Consider the following 27980-nt stretch of genomic DNA (forward strand, 5'->3'; position numbering starts at 1 on the left):
TCCACAAGGAAATATGCTAAGTTATTTTAAATATGTAATTTTTTAAAACTAATAAATAATCACCTTACCTCCCAAAAGTCCTTAAGAAAAAGGCACAAAGCAGTTCCTTCCTGTCAGTGAGCAGCACATTCAGGAGTGCACTGCCCTTGGGTAGCACACCTAGGATTTGAGTCAGAAAGTTTTTTCCACTACCTTCTGCAAGCTTTCTGGACTGCATGAAAGAGAGCGGATTTTACTAGCATAATTGCTTAATTCCACTAACAAAAATAGTGAATAGCTTAAAAGAAAAGACATGAAATTTCTGGTGGTCACTCTGAGCCTTAATTGTGTAGAACCTCAAATATTGAACTCACACTGGCCTTAAAAATGGCTGAAGCATCTGTACCAATGTGTGCTTGGAATTATGCCAGAGGACATAATTTCAATGAATTTGATTACATCCAATAATCCTGGAAAACAGAAACACATTTTTGTCTTCTGAAGACAGCTGTTGCTTATGTTTGTGCTTAGTGTAGCAAAATAAAACCACAAAAAAAAAAACAACAACGACAAAAAAAAAGAAACAAAAAGAACCCCAAAAAAACCACCCCAAGTTGTTTATTCAATATCAAAATTTTTGTGGGTGTTGGTTGATAACTTGATGATAACTTGGCTATGATGTGAGTACAGCATGGCAAAAAGACAGGACAAATTTACCGAGTCACTGCTGCTGATCATTGGTAAACCTGATTTTACAGCATGATATGCTGGCCAGATTTTTGCATGAGTGGGAAACTGACCAGATATAATAGCAAGTGACAAAAGCATTTTTGTGAAAAACACGTGTTCTTACCTCAGAAGCCTCATGGCCACAATATGTAAAATAGGGGGCTCAAAAATCTCTTGTTGCACCTGTTTCATGCTCTGAAAAACGTCAAAGGCACAAAGTTTGAATTAACTGTGAAACAAAAGAAATAAGCCGGATGGTTTCCCTACCAGGTTAGGAGACATAAAGTGATTCACATCCTTTTGGGCAAACACCATGAAGTAATATACACTACATGGCAGAAACTGGCATGTCTGCAATGCCTGGCTAGTGTTCTGTGGTTGGTAAACCATTATATGAATTGATTTAAAAATGTAAATGCATGAGAGAGAGCAATCACAAGGTAACAGGGGAGGGGTGGGAGGACTAAGACAGGCCATATGTTCCTCTCCTCTTTCTGCATTTGCTGTTCTCATACAGAGAATTCCCTGCCTGACAGATGGAGAGAAGTGTACTTTATGCAAGGTGCAGGCAGTTTTCACTGTGAAAGCTTAAGAGCTAGAGAACAAAGCAAAGCAATTATGAATTCTCTGTATAAAAATCTATAGCCCTTATCAGATATGTTGCAGATGACTTCTAGAGAACTACAAAATAAAATAAAACAATCAGAAATATTACTGAGCACTGCTAACAAAGTCTCTTGATCACTGGCAATTTAATATTTTAGTTTTAATAGGAAATTGGTTGCATGAAGGGAACACTCTATTGCTCAGGCTGCTGGAAGGAAATAACTTCATCTATTTTTTAAGATCACTGTTTTGGCAGTTCAAAATTTCTCTCTTTTATCTTATTTTCTGTTTGGGTTAGGTTGTTGTTGTTGTTGTTGTTGTTGTTGTTGTTGTTGTTGTTGTTTTAAATCTCCAGATAGCTACAGATCTATTGTTTAGCACTATTTGCATGAATGTGTGGAGTTGATAAATTTAGATACTGTGGATGGATGGCAGGTTTTTCTTTACCATAAATCCTGTTCTGCACCAGGCAGCAAGAGAGAAGCATTTTGATAGATAACACAAACTGAAGGTTTTTGATTGATAACAAACTCATTAATCACTGTCATCTAAGTGCTATAAGAAGAATTAAAAATGTGCTACATTTGGCACTTGTAAAATTTTCTTGCTTTCATATCACAGCAATTACTACTCTGTGCTTTTTGACTAGCCTGAACAGCCATTTCAGTATGAAAAAAGGATCAGTGGGGGTTAAATTTAGTATAAGACCAAACAAGGACAAGCTTCACAGTGGTATCATTAATGCTCTCTTCCTCTTACCAGAGAACACTGGCAGACTTCCAGTTTATTAAAACAACAATCAAAGGCAGATCTTCTCTCTGTATACACAATGAGTCAAGGATGGATCATTTACTCAAACAGAGCTGTTCGCTGAGGTATAAAAACAAAAGTGCATTTCAGGGGAAATAGTTCATGAATATTAGTTGTGTTCCATACAAAAGCATCCCAAACATTATTAACATTATTCTATTTGTATTATTAAATACAAACAGAATACTACATTGTTTTTCTAAAAGCTCTAAGATCAGGAATTAAAGTGTTTTTAAAGGAAAAATTGACAATGAATATAAAGGAGCTTTAACATTTGTAAGTTTATTAAGTTAACTAAATGTGAAAAAAATTATTTACTTGATTAATTTATATTCTAATTTAAAGAAAAAATTAGTAATATGCATCTATGTCTATTTACATGGAAAAAATATAAGTGTAGGGAGACCATGTGTACAAAGACAGAACAAGATAAGTACATATTTTTGTTAAAAATAGGGATTAGAAGTTTGGGTTTCTATCACATGAAACAACTTTGAAATGGTGTGTTGAAAGTTTATCCAAGAAGTCCTTTGGTTCACATTGTGCTTCAGTAAAAATGGGTGAAGTGGAAGAAAAAATGAAAGAAGCAGACACAAGCCACAGATACAACCCCACCCCCCAAAAATAAAAGCAATGCAAAATGGAGTTCAGAGTAAATAGGGTGAAAAACTAAATACATGGAATGTGAAATCCTGACCCTATTGAAGTCACTGGGAATTGTGCTGCTGGCTTCAAGGATGTTAAGATTCTGTCCAGAGAATAATAATAGTAGTAATATATAAAAAGGCAGGAAGGAGCAGAGGACAGTATTTAAAAACACTTATGCTAGTAAGCTGTCTATCATATGTAGGTTGTCTGTTAGTGGACAATCTTGTTTGGGAGGGGAAGAGCTGTTTTTCTGCTTTCTATGTGTAATACAAGCTTTTTCAGTAAGAAAAGGAAATATGCTTGTATTTTTTTAATGTCATTGAAACAATGAATGGAGAAGCATTGAAAACATCTGAAGCATCATTTCAAAAGGAGAGGTGCAGAGTGTTGGAAATCTAGTTTAGTTATATCTTAATAGGTAGGATCTGAAAAACTCAGTCTCTAGGAGATTAACACAACCCTAATAAAAGCCTTTCCTGTTCTTCTAACATCTACAATTATGTCTCAAAAAATAATTTTGGAGGTTAAAGAGGATTGTTGTATGTCTGAATGGCAGCTAAAGATGTAAGGCACATAGGTTTCATACCTGAAGACTTCTGTCAGCAGAGCCTCAGGTAGAAGGGTCTGTAAAATCTACTTTGTTTGCAGGCTGTGTTCGATAAATCCAAATCTTTGATAATGACACAATCGTATTGAATGGTGACTGTGAGTGAATGCTTGTTGAACTTTTAAGATATGATTCAGCACAGGCACTATGAGAACAGAGCACAATAACATTAAACACCAGATGGCATTTCAAAGCCCATCAGATACACAGATTCCTTTTTCTTCTGTACAAAACATCGGCAAGGCTTCATGTCTGAAAAAAAGCCCATTAAGATAAATGGAGTTGATTTGGTTTTGTCTTGCTAGGGCTATTATAAGAAAGTCATCTGAATGGGTCAAATTACAAACTGCTCTGGATCAAAGGAGAGCAACTGCAGGAGTGGGTCAAATTGATCCAAGCTATGTCAACTGGATCAGCATGAAACCCCAAATTGCAGTGCAAAAACTCCTTAGCATGGCCCTAGACAATAATTAATGCAGGTACTGCCTCTTTTATACTGGAAGTTAGAAAGGCATTAGCTGAACAGACTCATCAGAAATTTCTTTTGCAGTTGCCTCAGAGGGTGGGATTATAAAAGCAGCATCAGAAGCCCAGGCTCAATAGGGACAAGTGCCTCTGCAGTCCAAAACACCCACTTCAGGGTAGGTGAGGTGAAAAGTAATTCAGCACTACCAATCTTGAAGCCTGATATAGAGAGGACTTTAAGGTTTTGAGTCACGTTCAGCCTGGGAGAAGTTACCCTGAGATGCGAGAAATTACCCCCATGATTTATTTGGTCTATTGGCAGCATGGCATTTGTTGGCTTGTCTCGGTGATCCATTGGTGCTGCATGGTTTGTATGAGCAATTGATGCTGGACAATGCAGGCTGGGGCTGTGTGGGTATGTGTGTGTGAACATCATTGTAACACGAGGAGCAACACTGGTAATGTTATACAGAGTGTAAAGACAGGCTTTCAGAGTGAGAGTTGTATTTAAAAAAAATTAGAAATGTTTATGAAGGAAAATAAAGAAATGGTGGGGTCAAAGAGGGGAATGTTCCCTTGAATGAGCTAATTATTTAACTGAAAATAGAAATGGTAACTTACCTGCCCTCTCCACTCTGTATTGCTGATGGCAAAGTAACAAACAGCAAGAGACTCCACCAGATGAAAAATATTGCTACTTGTGAGCCAGGATGCGTACAAAAAGCTGTCACAGTGTTGCCAAAAGGAGCAGCCCTCCAAGCTTCATCACAGATGTCCAAGTGTCCCCTGCAGCCTTTCTGATATGTCATTGCCAAATGGTGCTAATACATCAAGCAAATGACTGACATGTATACATTTTCTAGCAGTCCAGTTGAGCATCTTTCTTGCAACTGGATTTCTGGTTGTTGAGTCTAGAGAAGTCATTCACTAAGACTGGAATTACTAGGGACCAGGTAAATACTCCAAAAATTGCTGTTTGCTTTTTTTGTCCATTCAAAACAAGTCCCATAATGGCAGTTGAGACACTAAATTAATTGTCTACTCCTCTAATCATTACAGTGCTTAATTCTGTCACATTGGAGCCCTTCTTAGAAGGCAGGAGGGTGACTACTTTTTATGTGTAATTCTGAAAGAAGCTTTTGGCAGAAGAAGTTTGCTGGGAGTGATAGTTGTCTGGTTTGAGGCAAATAAACAGATTTTAGTAAACAATGCATATTTCCTTTCAGCTGCAATTGGGATTTTCTCGGGGGCTGGATGCAGTGAAATGCTACGGCTGTTCAAACAGACAAGGGTGTCAAAGCCCCTGATGATTCCTAACACTTGAACACATCACACAGGAGCAATTAAACTGACAAGGGATAAAAAACTCTCCTCAGTCCATATTTACACTGTGTTCCCATTCATGGACAAATCAGCAAACATTTCAAATGCCTTAACTGAGTAATGAATGGTTTCTGGGTTAGTTACTGTGCTGACAGCAGGTTTTAAATTCTATTGAGTCAGGCAAGGAGGAAGGTGAATAGGATAGAATTACAGGAAAGGATTAATAAGGGGTTTCTTGCTGAACATACTGTTGCAGTGTTCTCTCAGTCACTATACCAAGCAGTCACTGATTTTTGCCTTAAGGAGTGTACTTTTATAACCCAAAATATGCCTCCTTAAACAAATCCACATCAGGCAATGTGTCAACACTTCATTGGTTTCAATAGAATTAGTTTCCTAAAGGCTCTTTTCTGAGGCAATTTTTGTACTTGAAAGTGCATTACAAGGAACATTTACTACAACTGAAGTACAATGATGTATAATACGACAAACATGGTTTTAATGAGTACAAGCTGTAACAACAAATATACTACACATATGGTCTGTCTTTCTTTCATTCCTTTTGCTTCTCCACAGTCCTAGCAAAAATCCTTACATTCATCTTTTTACAACCATTAGTTGCTACTATTAGATTTAAATATTGTCTTGAAGAAAAAAAAAGGGCACTGCAGAAGATGCAGTAACAATTTTTAGATAATGATAGACGCCTACTTATTAATGCAGTGTTCCTGTTGCTCATCATACATACTAAAGGATGTCAAATCATAAAATCATTTTCTTAGAAAAGAGAATACTCACAGAGCCTCCACTCTTCGTGGCATGTGAAATTAAACTCAATGCTGTTTGCCAGGCTTAGCTGGGTCACTGAAGAATTTTAGACAGAGCCAAGGGCTGTCAAGATGCCACATCACTGGCTTTGGAGAAACCCACAGCTCAGTCAGGTGCTAAAATTACATTAGTGTGGAGATAGTGATGTGAAACACTAAGAAGAAAATACTTTATTCTTTGTCTCTACATTTCTGCTGTCCTTGTTTAAAAATGTTATTTTAGATTTTTTTCTCCCCTCAAAGAAAGCATTCAATAGATGAGGATACCTAATTTGCAAACTGCTTAACTTTTAGGCCTTGGTTTCTTTCATGACTTTTGCTTTTCTTATGTACTATAGTCTCATTCTTGAACCTCCATCTTCTGGCATTTATAGGATGCTAGCTAAGTGTAGAAGCCACACTTCACCAAGAGCTGATGGTTCCTTAAATACTCTCGGTTGAGGCAATATGAACAATGAGAAAAGAGGTCTAATTGTCTTTATCCTCTCCTTTCGCTAAAGGTAAATTACATTTCATACCCTAAACACCAAGCCTTTTTACATGAGGAAGAGTTTCATTAAATTCCTACATGTACTGGTGCCATAGTGTTGCCCTAAGAAAAATATATTGAATCATAGAATGGCTTGGGTTGGAAGTATAATGATATTTTGTTTAATCATGGGAAGTGTGCCTTTTGTCTAAGCATATAAAATAAAATGCAAAAGCCCTCTCACTTAAAGTGACTTATATCAAGATCATCATAGCTATGTTCAAAATTCACAAGACTGAACCAAACATGTCTGAAAAGACATATAATTTTACTTTTTTATTACTTTCACAAGAAATGGAGAAGTTTAAACATGTATTTTTCATTCTTTCCTCTAAACTTCTAGGTAGCAGCAAAAGATCTTCAAATCTTTGTCCAGTTTAGTTTTTTCTTTTCTTCTACAGAGAAAGAGCAGAAGGAGGAAGAAGAAACATAAAGAAGCGCAAAACCATACACCTGAATTTGAAGCACACCTATTCTCCACCGCTCAAGAAAGTTCTCAGGGCTATAGATATGCAGGGCTAATGGCTAATTAGTCACCATGAGTATTGGAAGTATATGCTATTCATGCTGGCCTTGTTCTGTGCTGAATGAGACAGTGCTGATGCCCACTTTGGTTTCTAATCAAATTACAGGTGGCCACTTGACTTCAAATTTTTTGCCCATCCTACTGAAACACAAGTGCCACAGACTCCTCTCATGTGCACAGGAAAGATTTCAGCTTACTGCATCTCTACAAGGCCTCCTAAGGAGAACATCTATACTGAAGGGATATTTATACCCAAGCTATCAAGTGCTAGGTTGGCCCTCTCTGGGAGGTGAAGAGGTGCTGTACTGAGTAAAGGAGCTCTGAAACTGAAAGAATGAGCATTTAATTAAGAAAACAGGTAAATAAATGTTTAACAGCATAAAACCAGATGTGATGTTCTAAGTCTGGGTTCAGCCCACTACTCTCTGTCTATGTGACAGACTCTTAACAATGGCGAGACTGGAAAAACTAGGCAGACATTCTTCCTGTGGCATTTTTCACCCATTACTAGCCACTGAGGGCTCATGGACTTTGGAGCTAGTTTGTGCAGCCTATTTTACTGTATTTGGAGCTAGTTTGTGCAGCCAGTATTTTACTGGCCCTAGGAAGACTTTTCTTTTGTGATTCAACCATCATTTTTGAAGCCATTTACATGGAGATGGGAAGAGCGTAGTTTCACAAACAGTGAATTCAGAACTAAGAAAAATAAGTAAAACCTGAGTATAAAGAGGCTACAATAAAGAATAACTTTCTAAAAAAGAAGAATTCTCAGTCCAATGCTAAGGATGGCAGAAAAAGGCACACTTTAGGATGGTAGGTTATAATTTCAATAAAACACCATGTATAAAAAACCAGAATGCTTCTTTTTATTCCTGCAGGCAGAGGTTTAAGGAACTTTTATTAAAAAAAAACTTTCAATTTTATTAATTTCAAACAGGATTCCTTCAGTCTATCCTCTTTCGGGTTCTTTATGCAATAATGGAATGCAGACTTTCCAAGCTTGTTGGAAAAAATAGTTGAGCAATACAGGTTGATGGATATGTAATTCAATGTCTACCGGTGCCTTAACACAGTTTACATCCATTTATCAGAGAAAAAAACAATTAGACTGAGTAGAAATTATGCCTCTAAAACTTTCTAATGCAGATAAGTAACCTAATCGATATAATATAGGGTTCATTAGCTTCAGTGAGGACTTAAAAGTGAGGTATAACAAGCCCAGCAGGGCCGATGAAGTTTCATATGAGAGGAAAAAGTTCTGCATGAATAATCTAGAAAAATTTATCTGTGTTTTAAATATTAGTATTCTACTTATGAAATCAAGACTGTTAGCAGTGGACACAATAAAAACCCTGGATAGCTTGGTGCAAGTTAATTTCAAAACTATATTTTTATAGTTTCCCAGAAAAGACTGAATCTGTCTTGGGACCCAAAGATTATGACCATAACTTCTTATTTAAAACTAATATTTATGTCAGCCAAGAGAATATAAAAAAGACCCACATTTGTATATTGTATTAAATGGTTTACTAGAATAGAGATTTAGATGCTCTAATATGGAGAGATCTTGAAAGATTCTCAATAGGAGTAATGCAAATCTTGAGTTTTTCCAGGCCTCAAGGGTTGTATTTCTTCCCAGATCACCATACCATGTGTCTTGTTACATTTCTCAATACCCCCATATTTATAGTCATGTTTTCTGTGTTTACATACTCTCACAGTTAAGGCTGTGTAAGCACATTTTTGTTTGGGGTTGAACCAAGGGGAAAAAACTACAACAGTGCAGGAATATAACCTGAAACTTCACTTGAACTAGCACTGAACCTGAAAGGAAAGGCTTTGTCATATAAGGTAACAGCAAGGACATGGTTACTTCAGTCTCCTTGCTGAAACCTCAACATGAATTTAGAAATAAATGAACATTTTTGATTTTCCTACTGAGCACCAGAATTAAAAAAAAAAAAGCTAATTGTTTGCAAATTAATTTGATACAGTACTTGAAGGAGGCAAAAAGTATACACTTTGAATGAGATAAATGGACTAATTTAACTGTTTTTAAATAAAAATGTTGAAGTTGCTTAATTTTCAGTTGTGCACTATAAACCTATTAATTTAATGTAGGCCTATTTTTAATTTAGTTTGATCACATTGAAATATTTTTACATAATAATTTGCCCGTTACATCCAGATTACAGTAACCCAATGAGATTTGTATGTCACTAGATTTTGGTGATAAATGGTGAAAAAAGCAAGGTAGAATTTGTTGTATATGTAATTACCCTAGTTTTTTTGAGTCAGTTTCTACTAAGAATAGTAGCATTCATATTATTTTAAGGGTATAAATTATTTCTCTGTTGGAAAAAACCTGAGTCTTTATCAACATTAGTATAGAAGGCCCTCAGATGTCCACATCTTACTCCCATATGAGTAGTTGGAGATGTACAATATTTAAGTGCTGCACAAGGAGTGAAGAGACCACTGTAAGACCACCTGTGGATGCTGAATCATGGTGCTATTGCTTATTGAATACAGAAGTTGAAACAAAATGCCATTTCAAACCTGCTCCACTCTGAATTGTTTAGTATAATACATAACAATAATTTTTCAGTCAAGAATTACAAAATTTTAGAAGTGTTGTTCTTCAAAAGGAGTGTTCTAAGTAGCCCTTGCTTTACATTTGCAGTTTTGTGCTCTTTAAAATAGCCATATAACTGAATTAATATTAGAAAAGCACAAAAAAGCAATTTTTCTGCTGGTGTTGTAAACATATAAGCCTTTCCTCTGAGAGACAGGACAAAAAGAAATACCTTGCATTTTCTCTCAGGAATTAATATTCTAGTTGGGAAGCCTTCTTCCTCTAAAAGAAAACATTCATTATGGGCCATCCATACATGGAGGTTAAGAATGTCCACCTCTACAAACTCAGCAGCTTGCTTACACAATTATTCTATGGATTTGTTTCTCTGTTCTTGTGATTACTAAAAGGTCTGTTGTGTTTTTGCATTATAAACACAAAGAGAGAAAAAATTGCTGCATTGGTTTTTCTTTGCCCTGATCCCGGGCAGCTGGGGGTGCCCAGCTGGCACGCTGCTTTTTGGTGAGACCAGGGCTGCTGCGTGTGCGGAGCTCTAGGGCTGAGCCTCCGCATGGGTCTGTCGCCTTCGTAGCTGCACACTGAGATGAGATAAAGGGTGAGAGAATGCACACTCTGCCCAGCAACACTGAGAACTGTTAATTTCCTGCATGGCCGCAGTGGTGGTCACAGCAGTGTCCCCAGGTCACGCGCGTGGGCAAAATGGCGACTTGGACAAAGGAAGCATGGGGTTAAATAGGGGGCGGGCAGAGAGGGGTGGGAGCCCCCCTCGCCCAATGGGGACAGACAACAGGGGAGTGATGCGGAACATGACAACCTATGGGAACATAACAGAGGCGGGTACAGAGTTCTGGGATGAATGGGATTGCAGAGGTGGGGTGATTGACACAGAACTTTCTGTGGGGAAGGGGAGTGGTCACAAGATTGACAGGTGAAAGCTCCTATAGCAGACAGCTTGGAGCAAACCATTGTGAGGGGAAAATAGGGGTACATAGAACCAACCTAACTAACATTTATTAAACCTCTAACTGAACCAACCCGGCATGCAACAAAAAATGATCATTGGCAAAACTCCAACATGGTCTCAAAATTTCTTGAGCTCCCAAGAAGAAGACATTGGTGTGTGCTGAATTTTAAATCCAAAAATGGGTGTTCATTCTTTTCCGTCTGCATCTTACATGCACCTCAGGAGAAATATTGTTAATCTGTATTAATTTAAATAGGATTTAACGGCTTTGAATAGATCTAAACTGATAGCACTTTGGAATGGAACTCCATGTCCATGCAGAAGAGGTTACGGTAATCTCAGCATAGATGGCAAACCCTGGAGAAGCCTTTAACTTGACATCCAGAGCTGTGATTCTGGCAGAAGTGATAAGGAAATGAAAGTTCCTCATCTCAATCTTGACTGCCCATATGAGAATGTATATTTATTATGAACTTAATCTTTTGGCTTTTGGCAAGGTGTACCTAAGAATCAGGAACTAGAAGCCATTTGTGGTGATGTTTCTTTTGTGAGAGGTGGACATTACTATAGTGAAAGAGATGAATTATTAATACCATATTATTTTAGAAGAAACATTAATCTGATGCTAGTACAGATTCAATTTTTCTCTCCCTGTTATTGCATTCCTACTGAGACTACATGGTGTGTGCAGAGAGCACCTTATATTTACCCACTTCAGATTCAGAAAGTAGACAGACTTGGGATATACAAAATGAACCTAATTTGAAAGTGGCAAATATCTTGTGTTGAAAAACAGTAAAATAGTCTACATTTGATAAGAAAGGGTTTCACTTTTATCCTGTTTAAAAAGGGCACTAGGGTTTGAAAAGAGAGAGGGAGTTCTGTGTACCAAACTGTTTGCAGCAGAGCCCATCCCTCAGGGAACCTGCACAGATGGCCTCTGCAACAGCACAAGGAGGTCAGCAAGGTCCAAACTGCTACATGGATATCATAAAATGACACAGAAAACACATTTATGCTTTGAACAAGGACTTGAATTTCAGTAATCTCAATCCAGTTGTTCATTGTTCTATTTGACCTGGAGGAATGTAAAGATAAGCATACAGATTTCTTTCCTACATGCAGGCGAAAATACTTGATAAGTATATTTTCTCAAAATCTGTTATTAAAACATCCAGATGTTTTTGAACTCAGCTGTTTTTCTCTAGCTCATCACTCTGCTAAGAAATACCAGTAATTTAATCTGATGTAACACAAAAGTCTGCCTATTTTTAATGACATTATGCCTAACTCCAAAGATCCAGAAACCAGCATTAACAGATAGGAGTTCATTCAGCAGTTCTTAATCCCTGAAACACACACTAGGATGAAGGGTCGACCAGAGTCATGTATTGCCAGCATATATCCCTGGTATTTATATATCCATACAATGTGTGTGGTGTGTTTTCTGAGAACACGCCTTTTTTCATTTCAATGAGCTAACACACACTGTCATTTCAAAATGTAACACAGTTTGGATTCTCTGCTTTATGGAAAAAAAGGGCAAAAGGAAAAAAAATAGGTTTTTTTTTTTTCCAAGCACTACCAATAAGAAATTGAAAATTTAATGTAGGCTATGTGTGCTGTCAACATCCTAATAATCTTTGATAGGAGTTTGTGCTCTGTGTAACTGATGACTTCAGAGAAGTTTTGCAAGGCAAGAACTGATGCATTGTATCTCCCATGGGCTACAAATTTTAGGATACTGGATGTACAGCAACTAAAAAGCATTTCTCAGCAACCAAAAATTAAATGGAGGGAGCCACTAAGGTGTGGCTATTCAAGGTCCCATATATCATTAACTAGAGCTGAGTAGTGAAGTTCCATTTTCAGTTTGAAAAATTTTCTATCACCTTGCTACTCAAATTTACATGGTTTCCATCCAGACCAGGTAATTCTAAGACATTTTAAAAGTCTATTCTAGATATTCCGCTGTACTATGTCCCTCTGCATTCAACAGTGTAAGCTATTTAAAAATAAATCTAAAATTATAAATGCCTGCTTTCTTATTACTGCATACAGGTTGATTATAGGTTGATTTGGCAGTTAATGATATTTGTATCCTTTTTGGTATTAGATTTAGAGATAGATGGGAGGTAGCCTTTCCCTCCCACACAATGGTTAAAATGTTAGTTTTTCCCTTCTGTGAGAGGATATATACCAGGAATTTCATAGCAGTACGCATTTGTCTGTGTCAGAGAGAGGAAGCCTGTATGTGAAACCCAAATAGCAAACAGATTGGGTTTATATACTTAGTGAGGTATAAAACATACAAGGCCAGATTCTTTGTTTGACTTCCACTAAACAATAGCTGCAATAGCTGTCTTCTCATGGGCATCTCTTTATGTTGCCTACTGGAGCTATTCCTCTTTGGGTAAGAAAGGGTGTACCCAGTGGGTCAGGGAGACATTAGTTGCTCAGAAAAGGGGTTAGAAATTTCTCATGGGACACAGCAGTTCTTGGTCCAAAGACAGTCTGTTTATCTAGGCAAACAGTTTCAAAAATGGAGTGCAAGAGAAGCAAGAGTTGACTAGCACACATGGATGTTGTCTTGGGTGTTTCCAAAGCTTTTGGATATTTTTCTTTTTACGTATGCCCTTGAATCTTTAATCCATCCTGCTGGTGCTCAGCCTAGCATTGCTCCCTTTGTTGAGACTGTCACAGAACACTCAAAAGCATTAATAGTCACTTAGAAAATAGCTGTCAGGCAGCATTGCAGGTACTGAAACAGAAGCTTCAAGGATAGAACTTGCAAAGGAACTGATAAGTGCACTGCCTCTAGTGCACTGGTTTGTGAGGCCTTCATAATCTGAACTGAGTTTTTCTTTGAGTTAATTTGCATGAGGTGGGATGAAAAACTTTTCTCTCTGAAAGGCACATACTGAGCAGAAGTTCTCATTCCAGATCTTATCTCTCTTCAACACTTGATTTCAAAGCCTCAAGAGCTCCCCTGCTATGTATCTACAAATAGCTATGAGTAAAATTGTACTTAATTTTTCAATCAACATCTCTGTTAAAAAAAGAGAAAAAGTTAAAGTAGCGGAAAAAGAGCCTAAAGTAGGCAACTGGTCACTCCTTTCTTTCATCAGAAACACTTGCCATCAGACAAAAATTCTTCATGAGAAAGACTAAGTTTTGAAATTACCTCTACATAATGTACACTTTACACACCACGAGAAATTGATTTTAAAAAATCTGATTTTTGTGGCATAAGAGTCTCTGCAAGCCCCTCAAATCTACTACTTTTATTAATTATATGTGGAAGATGCTCAAATACTTGGTGATGTCCAGTAATGTAAGTCTCTGTTCCAGTTTAGAGCAAACTTTTGAGGAAACCTCTGAATGGGGTCCTTCTAAAAAGCAGATTCAAGTGGCACCTCCCCCACCTGGTTTGGGAAAAGATTTTCTTGAAGAAAAGTGGAAAAAAAGAAGTTTATTTAACAGGCAAAATAGTCACAAACATGGAAAAATTAATAATAATAAATAATGGAACCTCTTGCTGTTCTGAAGAGATGGCAAATTCAGAGTGAGTCCTTTTTGTGGGGTATATCTCGGCTCACTCAGTCTCTATCAGTCCCTCCAGTGCTGGAAAATGCAGCATCCTGGGCCCCAGTGGGCCACAGGTGGGAACTCCCAGTGTTCTTCTGGATTTTCAGTCCAGAGCAAGGCTAAGTTCCAAGAAAAAAGTCACAGTTTGGGAACTTCCCTGCCTCAGCTAGCTAAAAAAACCCAAACTAAAAGCAAAGGAGAGCTCTCTCCTGCTGTCTGTGCTGCAGACAACACAACCCAGGAGCAGGAATGCGGGGCAGCAAGTACAGTTTCTGATAACAAACTCGAGCTTATTTTTCCCCCACTTCACTCTTGGAACCAGTCTTAAAAGTGCAGAACATAATATCCAGCATAAACAGAGCAGACGATTGGGATACAAGCATCACAAAGTCACCCTAGGACAGTCTCTCATCACAATACAGACAATAATTCTGACTTAGATACAACATGGGAAGTAATTGTAGCTCCTAGAGGGTAGATTTATTGTCAACAAAGTAAAAGCAGTTATTAATTGTAATATATTCATTCATTCAGTGGTTTTATTTATGGGTTTTGTTTTTTTTTTCTCAGAGAAATTCAGGGATTTCATTAAGAATATGATCTTCATCTTCAGTTCACTATCAAAGGCTTGTCATTTTCATATTATCCGATCATGAATTTGAATTAGATAGAAAATTATCAGTAGAAGCCTGATTGATGCTCTTTGTTTTCTGATTTAGCTAAACTAAATATTTCTTTTTCTAAACAGCTATTATGCAAAATAATAAACTGTACATTTGCAGCTATTCAACCCAGCCAATTCTTATGCAAATACAGTAATGGGTCACAAGGTTAGCTGTGAATTGTGATCCCTTGTGCAGTTTCTTAAATGAGGGGCAATGCCAACTCAGCTTTGCTTAGCTCATTTACTCTGCATCTCAACTTGTAAATTAATCATTGCTGGCAACATCAATTTGGTTGTAATTAATCATACAGGGAGGAGCAAAGAAATTGCACTGAAGTGAGTCATATTAACAACATTATCTGATTGCTCTCAGTGTAATTTACTGGGATCCTGATGTGTGCATACAAGGCTTCTGGCTGGTACCTTGGCACAGAAGGAAATCTGTAAATTACTGTAGAATACTGTCTAGCCCAACTAGCCATACACATAGGTTTCTAATGAGCCCTGCTCTGATACATTTATTTTATGCCCATAATTGTGCAGGTTCTCAGTCCTCTAACTCTCAAACTGCCAATGAAGGAAAGAGACTTCTAGTGCCCCTCTGGCACATAATAAAAAACAATGCAGTCCATTTCCAGGCAGGCCTAGGAGCGATTAGACAGCATCCAAAGGAGGGCCCTGAGGATGGTGAAGCATCTGGAGAGGAAGCCGTGTCAGGAGCAGCTGAGGTCACTTGGTCTGTTCAGCCTGGAGGAGACTGAGGGGAGACCTCACTGCAGTTACAGCTTCCTTGTGAGGGGAAGAGGAAGGGCAGGCACTGATCTCTTCTCAGCGGTGACAGTGACAGGGCCCAAGGGAATGGTCTGAACTGGTTTCAGGGAAATTTAGGTTGGATATTAGAAAAAGATTCATCACCCAGAGGGTGTTTGGGCACTGAAACAGTCTCCCCAGGTAAGTGGTCACAGCAACAGCCTGAGAGAACTCAAGAGGCATTTGGACAACGCTCTTGGGTACATGGTGTGACTCTTGGGGTGCCCTGTGCAGGGCCAGGAGTTGGACTTGGTGATCCTTACAGATCCCTTCCAACTCAGCGTATTCTGTGATTCTAAGATAGGTCCACCCCAGTGAAACGTTGCTACAGACAAAGGTAAAAATCAGATTAAAACTTCGTATTGAATTTAAAGCCAAAGTTAACTGAAGAAAATAAAAATGGAAAACAATTAGTTAACAGTTTTTCATATTGATAAGGACTATTTTTTCTCACCAAACAAAAACAAATTAAAAGATTAGATATTAATGATCTTGGGAGACAATGGAAGAATTGGTCTTTGTATTTCAAAGAAATCCTGTTAATAAAATGCTTAAGAACCAGAAGAACTTGAAGTTTCTTTACACATCCAGTTAATCTCAAAACAGGTTAATGGTAAACATAATTTCATTTCTAAAACAATTAAACTATGGCATAATTCTAATCTGAGATATGTATCTCTATCCAGAGAGGAAACAGGAATGCTGTATGACAGATGATCTTAAACAATAAACCAAAAAGCAGAAAGTCAACGTCTAGAAGCAAGACAACTTCTGTTGTTCACATTTAACAGCAGAATATAATTAACATTTAACAACATACATCTAATGAAAGTGTATGCCCACTTGAGCTGTTAATGCGGTCATGACTTGCAGCTTGAGGCCGTGCTTTCCCAGAGGGTGTCAAACTTTCACAGGCCCATGCATGACCATACATACATCAACAGCTGCCTGAAATGAACATGCAGAGAAAGATTGTTATTTCACACAGCACTGTCCATTAAAGCTCTAAATATGTTAGAACTAGTTCTCCTACTTGATTGATAAAATGTTAGCCAATCAGAAAGGTCAGTGATAAGGCAAATGGGTTTCATGCCTAAGTACACTCCAACTTTTCCAGAAACCAGATGACCTACATAAACCTACCATCTAATAGTAAATGTGTTTCAACTAGGGCAGTAATTATAGAAGGCCAATTAGCTAGTTACAGGAGGCTGTGCAGCAGGCCACTGAAAGAAACTATTTAAGTTCTTTTGTTTTAACTGGAACAGCAATAGCAAACAAGTTTCTCCTACCCTGAGAGTCATAAGTTGACTGAAAGTGGAAAAATCAGGTAATAGGGAGAATAAAAAAATGCCCACTGACATTATACATTTTAATTATTTTCCTTGCAACCTAGAGACCTGAAGAGCAGTGTCAGCCCTTCCAACACCTCTTCTCTGTCAGTGACAATGAAAGGTGTTGGAAAGAAGTGATCCTATCCCCTGAGGCTTGTGCCTGGGCAATGCAGCAGCAGGAGGCAAGTCTACAGTGAAAAGCTCCACCAGCCTCCAGCAAGCCATGGCTCGTGGAAGTCACAAGCTAGCAGTTATATTGCTATGTTTAAACTAGAGACATTGAACTTACAAGTGGTCCTATGAAGCCAAGCCAAAGCACAGTTTGGGTAGCTTTTCTTCCAAAATCTCTGAAATATAATTATCCATAATTGGTACTTGATGCTAACTGGGTTCACTGCAAGATGTCTAAAGAAGTTTAAGCCCAGCAAATATTACCTGTGGTCTTTGAGAGGATTATTATCTCCATATTATGCAAAGCTGCCCTGGTTTGAACCCATAAGGCTGGTACAAAACACTCTTGATATCCCTGATTTTTCAAAAAGTGAAATAGAAGTGACATTGCTTGCAACTTATTTGCACAAATGAATTTGCAGGGTAAGACAACTTTTACCCCAGCTGCAGGCCCTCAAGCAATGGATTATCAGTTTTATTAAGCACAGCTTCTAAATCAAGCAGGACACAAAACAGTAGGAATAAAGAACTTCTACAGAACACCCCAACTGTCCCAAGAGTGCTGTATTATTTTTCTTCAGAAAGGGAAAAATGTGCTAATTGTAGGTAAATCACAGGACTTCAGTCTCAGCTTAAAATGCACAGCAAATGCCACAATAATGGCAGATATCCTAATAGGGAAAATTTTAAATCTGAGTACTGAGACTGGCATTTGTACACATGGTAAATAGCAGTATACTGGCATGTCACATTCAATTCTCTAAAAATGATGTTTAAAACTTAGAAAAGATTTGACAATGCATGGTGCTAATAATGCCAACATTGTGGGTGCGAAACCCATATGGGCTGTTCACTATAGTGTTGGACTTGATGATGCTTCTGGGTCCCTTCCAATTCAGACTATTCTATGATTCTGTGAAAATAAGTACAATTAAAGTCTGTTGTCTATAAGACAGGCCTTGAGACACTTAATGAGCTTAGTCTATTTGTTTATCCAGAAAAGGCAGCAATAGTGGATTTATTATTGTGTATTATTGTATATAATAATATATTTATTGTATAATAATATATATATAATTTTATATATATGCATATATATATAGTATATTGTATATAATAATCTTCGCTTGCTCCCTGCAGCAACCCTGGCTTGAAACCCCTCCTATATATAAATTGATGTTCTGTAAATTGCTTAGAAACTTAAAGAACACAAGAATTTTAATAAACTGGCTTTAGTTAGCTAGTGGTTTCACTTGAGAATTATGAGTATTATTTAAATCAACCAAACACAGATGCTAGAGTTAAAGGAAATAACAGCAAAACTGTGTTTACAATTGCATTAAAATTACAAAACATGTTTGACTTGAGTTGGTGCCTATGCATAGGATTATGCCACAAAAACATCGTAGTTTTCCAGGGTTATTGCTGATCACCCCCAGACAGAATTTTTTACTCAACTCGGTAGACTAGAAATTATACTTGTAGTATTTACAAATTTCCTCTATTCTAAATACTTGACCGGCATCTAAATACTTGACCAGCATAAGTGTATTGCATAATTTTAGATCATGAACACTCTGCCTATCTATAGATCTTATGGTCTTGAAAATATGAAAATACAACATATAAGTTGCAAAAATTTCAATTTTACCAAGGATCTCAAAATCAAACATTGCTTATCCTGTGTAGCCCTAGACACTTCAAGCCACCAACTGTTCCTCAACCTCTGGAATGTGTTGGTATCATTATAGACATCATATATTCTTCAGAAGAAGCTCTGTAACCACTTAAGCAGATAAGTTATATTTCAATGCCTTAAATGTCTTTCCAGGGCATCCTGAAAATTTCCACACATTCTAAAAGTTTTCCTCTGGAAAAAAAAATCTCAAAACATTTCTGATACAACTTTCTAATTCTTAAAAGCATATTAGACCAATAATTAAAAAAAAAAAGTTGTACTAATAGAATATTAAGGTTAAAACACAATAACAATATGAAAGAGGTATTAAAAGGACCAACATGTAAGAAAAGGATCTTACAATTTTTCAAACAAAATTTACTTCAACTCAGTTCAAATTCTGTATTTCAAAATTAGCAAGAAATTTTAGGAGAATATATGTAATAGAAAAAAAATTGCAGCTAAAGTGTGTATTGTCTGTTAGAAATGAAAAGGTAGCCAGGTTTACAGGAAGAATTGCATGATAGAAGAAAATTCTTGAAGATGGAACATAAAATTGCAAGGCAAATTCTAATGCCTGTGATGTATTACAATCTGTCGGAGAATGCAACATGAGGAAGGGACTTGCTCTCTGCTATGTTGATATTGATATTATTTGAAATATTCATAACATTTTGGTACTTCTGAAATAATTGCCAGGTATGGATTCAGAACCCTTTTTTACAGTCTTGAATTTGTTATGGGTTTTAGTTTTGTAATTCATGATTGTAGGTGTGTCACAACACATCCAAAGTTTCTGTGGAGTCTCTCTTTATTGTGACTTATGGGTCTGTGCCTGCAAGGGACTGAATTCAATGGCTAAGATGGCACCTGTGGCACCAGCCTTGTGCTCTGGCAGATCCACGTGAAACAGCATGATTTTACGGGCTCTTGCCATTTACTGTTTTATATTTCATAAGTTACAGGTGCAAACTTGTAGCCACAGCTAGAAGTTTGTTGTTGTATAGGTGTGTGCATACATTGTACAAAACCGCAAAAACTAAATTTTTGAAGACTAAGGGAAAATATGCTGGTTTACTTACATTACTAAAACACTCAAACAAACAAGAAACAAAAAAAAAAAAACCTACCAACCAACCAACTCAACCAACCAAACATCACAAAAAGCACCCAAACAAAACCAAAACCAGTAGCAAAACCAAAAAACCAAACCAAACAAAAAAAAATCCAAAACCCAAATAATTAAAGAAAAAAAAAAACAAACCTGTCGATCACATTAGTTTAAACAACTTTATGTAATTATAAAGGACACAAAATTAGAACAATGGAGCATCCTGCAATAAGGTTGCCCTTTTAGGTTTTTTCTGTTTAATTTTTACAGAAGGTATGTGCCCTTGGTTCTGGCCAGGAGAATCAATATTATGTATATTTCCAAAGAGCAGTGGTTCCAGGTATGACAGATATGTACCATTAAAGAAGAGATGAAATTTGTTTAGCCATTATTAGGGAAATTAATTCATGAGAATGTGCTACACATTTCTTGAATGACTGCGACCTGCCAGAGTAATTCCAGTGCTCTTTCACTGACAGAGCTGAGGGAGAAACTGTGTCCCTCTTGGAAATTCTCATTTTTGAGACAAAAAATTAAAATTGAAATAACATATCTATAAATCACAAATTCCAATCTCCAGTGAATTACGGGGGAGACTATCATGTTCTGGAGAGCAAAGGAAATCCTACAGCCATAAATCATCTACTGATTGTTTTGGTTTTAAGTTAGAGTAATGGCCAAAACATGACACTACTCAAATGCCCATTACATCATAGGAAGCTAATTGTTCTAAAAATATGCCTTTTTGTAAACCCTTGCAAATGGTGATGATTAAGCACCATACTTGCAGTTTTAAAACAAAGGAAGTCACAGGCATAAAAGTCAACTGGTTATCCTGCGGTGGAGAAAACTATGTGAGAAGTAACTCCCATAGTTACTTCTGAGCAGGGACTGTCAGGATAAAGAATCCTTTAGAGAGGCACAAAATGGTTTGTTTTCTTCTATAAACCCAACGTGATCTGTCTTTCTTTTATGGATTGGAAGACAGTTTTATTTTGAGTTTCACCCACTTGTGAAGGAAAACTAGTCAGGATTTCTACAAATCTGTGTTTCTAAAGACAAGACGGTATTGATTTGACCATAAGGTAGATGGCAGGAAAAAAAGCAGAAAGAATATCAGAGGATGGGGGGAAACAACAAAAAATCCTTTATGAATTCCATAGCCTCTTATTAATGCTGATATTTTTTACGTTTGAAAACCTGCATTTTTCAGCCTAGCTGCAAATATTGTGTAAAGTGAAACCTTCTTATGTCATATATTTTTCTCTTGCCTACAGCAAATTAGTTACACTTGATTTCCACAAAGATTTAATGTTGTCCTAATCATCTATTACCTGTAGTGGTAAGCCTTGCCACATATATCTGAAATTTTCTCTCAAAATTTAACATGAGAAGTAGAGCAGGTACGACAGTCAAAGAGCTATTCAGGTTGTCATTACTGAGAATGTTTTGAAGATGGCAATTTTTTTCATATGTTTAATTAAACATTTGTGAATATTGATACTTTTTAAAAGGAATTGCATAAATTAAGATAAGCATCTTACATTATTTAAGAACCCTAAATTATGTATCAGATCTTATTAACATACCCAACCTCACATTAAAAGCAGTGCCTGGATTTGAAAGTAGCTGTCAAAATTCATAAGATTTATCCTGGAGTAAGTTCTCTCTCAACAGAAAAATTCATCTATAGCAAGTGTCTTTCTGTCTTTCTATCATTATTCATCTTTGAAAATTACTATAATTTTATAACTTTCTTATCTTTCCAGATTATTTTTAAGATTCTTGATGGAAAATATAAAACTAGATTCATAAGTACATGCAGTTCTAGATGAGGTTATCCAGCCTTATTTTCTAAATACCATAGATTTGCCTTTGCTTTAACTTATAGGTAATTCCATAATGAGTCAATTAATTGTGAATAATCAATTGCAGGTTTGAGGATCTCCATATCTCTTGACAACTGAGAGGAAAAACAGTGAAAACTAGTCCTATTAATGTTCTTAAATGAAGAGGCTTCATAGGTATCACCAAGCATAACGTTCCTACACAGATGAGCCCTACCAAACTGTATCGATTAGTGTGTTGGAAGCATTCCTTCACACTCAAAAAATGTGGTCCTTTTCATTCTAAATACAAGAAAATGTCAGAAATCTAAGTTGTATTTTCTCCATGGCTGTGCTTCCACCAGCCTTCTTACTTCACAAGGACAGGAAAAGACAGAAAATGCTGCCAAAAGCCTGTTGGTCAACTACATAATAGGAGAAGGGAAAACTAATAAAAGTGTTCCTGTCCATTTGGTTAGTGGTCTTAAAAATGCTGACATTTTGCTAAGTGCATGCAGGGAGCTCCATGGTGTTGCTGAGAGAGATACAATTAAGGTCCATGAAAGAATATTTTCAAGGCAAAGTATAACACTTCCAAAGATACCAAAGTGGGAAGGAACAAAAACCACTTCTTACCTTAGATATTTACCAAAAAATTATAGACTTTCTCTTGGAAACAAGTTAAAATTCACATCTAGATCATTTCAGAGTAAACTGATTCCAAGGTTCGTGATAGTAATTTTTCGCCTAAGTTCTTAGTGATAAACTCCAACATTTTATAATTGCCTAATTCCAGCCACTGAAACTTGTTACACTTTTCTCACCCAGATTGAATAGATTTGCTCAGAGATTTGTTCCTTTTGCATGAGGTCTCTGGCACAAGTTGGTTGCAGGAATAAAATAAATGTCACCATTCTCCTCAAGGAATTTAATGTCCTCATGAGTGGCTAGGTACTCAGATCTAGGCACCCTCACACTCTTTTACTTCCTTTACCTTCTGAAACTTGGCCTTCCTGATCAAAGCACTCCCAGAGGCAGTGCTTTCCAGCAGGTTTCCTGCCCCTCAGTAGCCCTCTGCAGTAACTGTCCTTACATGCATCTGCTGTAGCACACCTGACTTGGACCCTATCTGCTTAAACAGCTGATTCAGGTCAGTTTTCCAGGGGGAAAAATCCTCAGAAAACTCAACATTCTTTATTATTTATTGCAAGACCAATCCGTATCCCATCTGAAATATTTGCAAGAAAAACATGGTATAAAAATTCAGATTTGTCATAAAATTATTGTTGGACTAAGAATTTGTCTCCTAGCAGAAACAGTTGCTGATTGATATCTCTCTGTTAACAGCTATGTTTTGACAGCTGGGACCAACAGAATAAAATTACATTTTAAATTTACTTCCCTTGTCCATTGCTTTAAAATTTGAAGAACTGGCCCTAAAAATACACAGCAATGGCTGGTGATGTGTTTTCTTGTAAGTAAACACTTTAAGTGTCATAAGTAAACACTGTAAGGTCATGATAAAGATATCTAAGCAGTTGCTAGTTTTAAGTTCACAAATTCTCAAGATTGAGAGCCAAATTGAGTTACCTTCTGTTAAATGCAAGACTTTCTGGGTAATTATGAGAATTTATATTTCTTTGAGAAAACAAAATGAAATTTTGTCACTGGAGGTTAGCAGAATTTAAGAAATTATCACACATGAAAAAATCACCTGTCATTATTTCTTTTCTTCAGGGCAACTATGAGCTAATGCTTTAGAATTTTCCCTGTTTAAAAAGTTTGTTTTTTCCTGTTTGCTTACTGAGGCAAAGAGTTATCAGTATTCTGCTCCAGTCTGAGTTGTAGTTCTGAATTACTGATGATTAACAAGTGTCTGATGTTTAGTGGCCCCTTCCAATCACATAAATTATAACTTATTTAAATGTTTTACTTACACATTACACTTTAATAACTTTCTGTTATGACAGCTGTGTCACCTTTCACACGCGAATATCTCCAAGGTCTCCTTTACTGCTTAGAGAGAGAGAGCATGAAATGTTGACAATGTTACAAAAAACTGAAAAAGTAACTCTAGTTACAAGTGAAAATAACAATGCAGCACAGCCCGAGTCTTGGGCTTTCTTGATGATTTGGCTGGTTTTTTGTTGGGGTGTTTCTTTTTGTTGTTGTTGTTTTGGGGGTTTTTTTGTGGTTTTTTTTTTTTTTGCTGTTGTTTGTTTTTTTTTTGATGATTGATGTTTGAGCTTGGGGTATGTTTTGTTTTGTTTTTTGAATAAAAAAATAGAAATAAGCCATCTGATGTTCATATGACAAGAAAATGTCTGTTTTCTGCTCAGAGAAAATGACTATAGAGATTCTGATCTCTGCCTAACTATAGTGTCTGAATTCCTCTTCATGTGCAAAAAGGTATGTCCACTAAAGGAACTGTAGGAAATGGCATTTAATTTAGAAAATATGGCCTCATTGTGTTTATTTATTTATTGTTCTAAAAAGTTAACCACATATGTACACATGAACATTTATTAAGCCAAGCTAGATCTTGTCTGGCAAAAATAAACATGCATTTTGCTGAACACTGAAAATTTTATAGAGATACATCACTGTAGGCATTTTCTTCAGAAAAGAAATAAAAATTGTCACATGTCTTGAATGCACTGGTGATTGTAATGAGAGCTTGGAATTTAGCAGACCTGTGTAAGTGCCCTCTGGAGTCAGCATGCTTGTCTAATAGTGTAACAGAGAGATGATGACCTTTCTTCAATAGGAGACATAAGTTTTAATAAAAAGAGACATTGACTAGTCTATTTCTGCTAATTTGTTGCTTTAATTTCCTTAACGTCAGTAGAGGATGAGTATATACATATACATACATATATATATATATACATATATACATACATATATATATATATATATATATATATATATATATATATATATATATATATATATATACAGGAACTTATCAAATGCTGCAATGCTGCCCTGGGTTGTCACGTCTTGCTCTGGCTCCCCAGGGAGATGCACCCATGAGGGAGTTTTGCCTGTGTGTAGAAAAATACCAGTGCCCCAAGCACACCTGACCCCTGCCTGGACTCCTGATGCCTGAGTCCTTTGGGAGCAGGCATGGTGCCACCTGCCTTGCAGGGCAGTCCAGGAGCCTTGGCTCCTGGACTGCCCTGCCTGGTCTCCATCCCTGGTGATCCCCAACTTAACAGCTCTGCTTGCTGTGCACAGCTTTAGAGCTCACATGTCAGTGCATTTTTATGAATTTATCTCAGCCATATTTACTCTGGATCAAAAAATATCCTTTCTTCCAGCAAAGCCTGTAGCCACCCAAATGGGCAATGGAAGACAGAACTGAAATGGTCCTCAGTTTGTATTTATAGCGCCTATTCTTGTCGTAGAGAATGACAACGTATAGATATACCCTGTGATACAAGGAAAGACTATCAGGTGGTACAGTATGATTATACACATTCTGCTCAGTAATAAGGATGACAACAGTGTCTCAAGAGTTGTTTCTTATTAACACTCTGTTTCTTTGTAAAGAATTGCAGTACAGTACTGAGTTTCAGCTATTTTTTTCTGCATGATGTCACAATACACCAAATCAGAAGACATATGACAAACATGGGGTAAAATCCGCAGTTAGAAAATATTTGCAACCACTGCATAAGAGATCATCTGCTTACTGCTCTGTGTGTCCAATAGCTTGAGGGATGTCCACCTGCCAAAGGTTGAGGGTAAGCTCCCTTTTCTTTGGAACTTCTCAAACCCTTTACAACACACAATTTCCAAGAAAAGTTGTAATACAATATTATGTGAGATCTTACATATTGTGGCCAATTTTATCAGAAGCACTACGTAAAATGATGGATGCCAGTAAGGAAAAGGTAATGTTTGAATATTGAACCACCAGTGCCCACTGAAGGTGGAATCTACATCAGGAGGAAGACAGTAGCACACTAAGTTCACCAAAACAGTGACACTCTTTTGCAAAGATACTTGAAATTTTAATAACAAATCTGTGATACAAAATTTCAGAGGCACACTCTAACTCATATGAACAATATTCCCTAATCAAAGCAAGTTACATATTCCTTGTCAAGAAAAAAAAATTACCTCATTTTTAAGACAAAATTTCAAACTGTGGGACTCAGAATAAAAGCATAGACTTAAATATTTATAATTTTCTTTGAACATGATTTCTTTAAGCAATTGCAAACCATTTTATCTAGACCATATTTAAGACTTGCATTGTGAATTAGTTCTCAAATAAAGTATCAAGATTGAAAAATCTTGATTGGTGCTTTAAGAATAGAGAAATGGAATCTAAAGAATCCAGTAATATTCAAGATTTCTGTTATTCCAGAAAACTTACTCTTTGTCCAAATATTGTGTGTGCTCAAAAGAAAAGAAACTTTATTCAAGGGGGATTATGGAAACTCTTCTTTGTCTAAACAACTGCTTCTAATTCAGTTTAAGAATGATGGGAACATTTGAATTGTGAATCCCAAACAGAGGGTTCTTAATGACAGTACTTGTAGACACTGGTAGACACTTGTAGACTCTGTCTGCATTGGCAGACAGAGTTCCAATGCAGCACATAGAGGGGAGAAGGAAATTTGTTTTGGAAAACAGACTCCTCAGAAGTCAGCAAAAACAGGGGCGAGCAGAGCTCTACACCAAACTGTGGATTAACAGTTGCAGTCAGTCTGTAAATATATTCTATATTGTTAGAGATAGTTAAAGGAAAGAAACATTGAGATAGTTTTATTGTTCTGTTTTAATTGGTAAGGCGAGAGGAAAAATATGACAATGTTTTTATAGAAGGGGTTTGCAGCCTGTTCTAGATAACTTTAATAATTGAACTATCTGAACTGCCCAAACCTTTCCCATGGTGTGTAAGCAAGATTTATCTTAATTTGAAAATATTTTTCTTTGCAATGTAACTTTCTGTGCTGCTGCAACCTCACATTGCTTGAGCATTCAGCTGCTAGCCCAGAGAGAATCTTACAGGAATACTGCCACATTGATTAGAAAGATTAAGGAAGCAATGTTATGAAGAGATCATAATCTTTCACTGATTCTGTTGCTGAGCTGTAGCCAAACACAGCATGCTAATCATTTAACTTCTACAGCAAAGAGGAGGAAGAAAACATTTCTTATATCTGAAAAGATAGACAACTGGTTTCCAAATAGCATCTCCAAACCCATCTTTTAGTATAAATCTTGTCTGGACTTCATCTTACTCTCATTTTTTGTTAACCACACACTCCATGTTTACATCAAGATCATGCTTTTAATGCTGAGATTGGTTTGTGTAAGAATTTTACAATTACCATGTCATAACAGCTATAAACTAATCATAATTATGAAGGTGAAGTTCATAAACCTTTATGTGCTTTTCAGAGTAAACGGCTGAGAAAATTAAGGAAGGTGATTGAGAGTAATTACCCTGGCTTTACAATGGGAAAATCATGCCTGACCAACCCAATAGCTTTCTACAATGAAATGTCTGGTTTAATGGATGAGGGTAGCAGTGGATATTGTTTATCTCACCTTCAGCAAGTCTTTTGACACTGTCTTCCATCACATTCTCATTGAAAAAATGATGAAGTAGGGGTTAGATAATCAGGCAAGGAGGTGGATAGCAAACTGGCTGAACTGCTGGGCTCCAAGGTTTGTGAGCAGTGGCACGAAGTCCAGCTGCAGCCCAGTCCCAATGGTGTACCCTCAGGCCTGATCCTAGGACAGAACTATTTAACCACATCATTAATGACCTGGCTGGTGGGATTGAGTGCACCCTCAACAAGCTTGCAGAAGATACAAAACCAGGGGAATTGACCACCTTCAGATGTTTGTGCTACCATTTAGAGGAAGCTCAGAATACTGGAGAAAAAGAGTGATCAAAATGTCATTAATTTCAACAAAGATAATTGTAAAGTCATGAACTTTTGGTGGAATTACCCCAGACACCAACATCCACTGGTGGCAGAAGACTTGAGTTTCCTGGTGGACACTAAATTGAACTTGTAGCAGTGGATTAGAGATTCATCAAGGTGTTTGGTCAGGTTCTGTGCTGCCCAGAGCAGAGATACACGGACATATTGAAGCATGTCCAGCAAAGGGCCACAAAGATGGTCAAGGGCTTGGAGTAGCTGTCATATCAAGAGATACAAT

The 27980-nt window shown here is 37.0% G+C and overlaps 1 long non-coding RNA gene across 1 annotated transcript; it reads right to left on the minus strand.

The window, feature by feature from the left end:
* Nucleotides 1–118: 118 nt before the first annotated feature.
* Nucleotides 119–4962, minus strand: LOC137464933 (uncharacterized). The gene is made up of 3 exons (XR_010994492.1): nucleotides 3359–4962; nucleotides 2074–2184; nucleotides 119–449 (listed from the first exon to the last, which is right to left on the minus strand). It is a non-coding gene; the product is annotated as an uncharacterized lncRNA (long non-coding RNA).
* Between the last annotated feature and the right edge of the window lie 23018 nt (nucleotides 4963–27980).

The sequence above is a fragment of the Anomalospiza imberbis genome, chromosome Z (genome assembly GCF_031753505.1).
Source record: "Anomalospiza imberbis isolate Cuckoo-Finch-1a 21T00152 chromosome Z, ASM3175350v1, whole genome shotgun sequence".
Lineage (NCBI taxonomy): Eukaryota > Metazoa > Chordata > Aves > Passeriformes > Viduidae > Anomalospiza > Anomalospiza imberbis.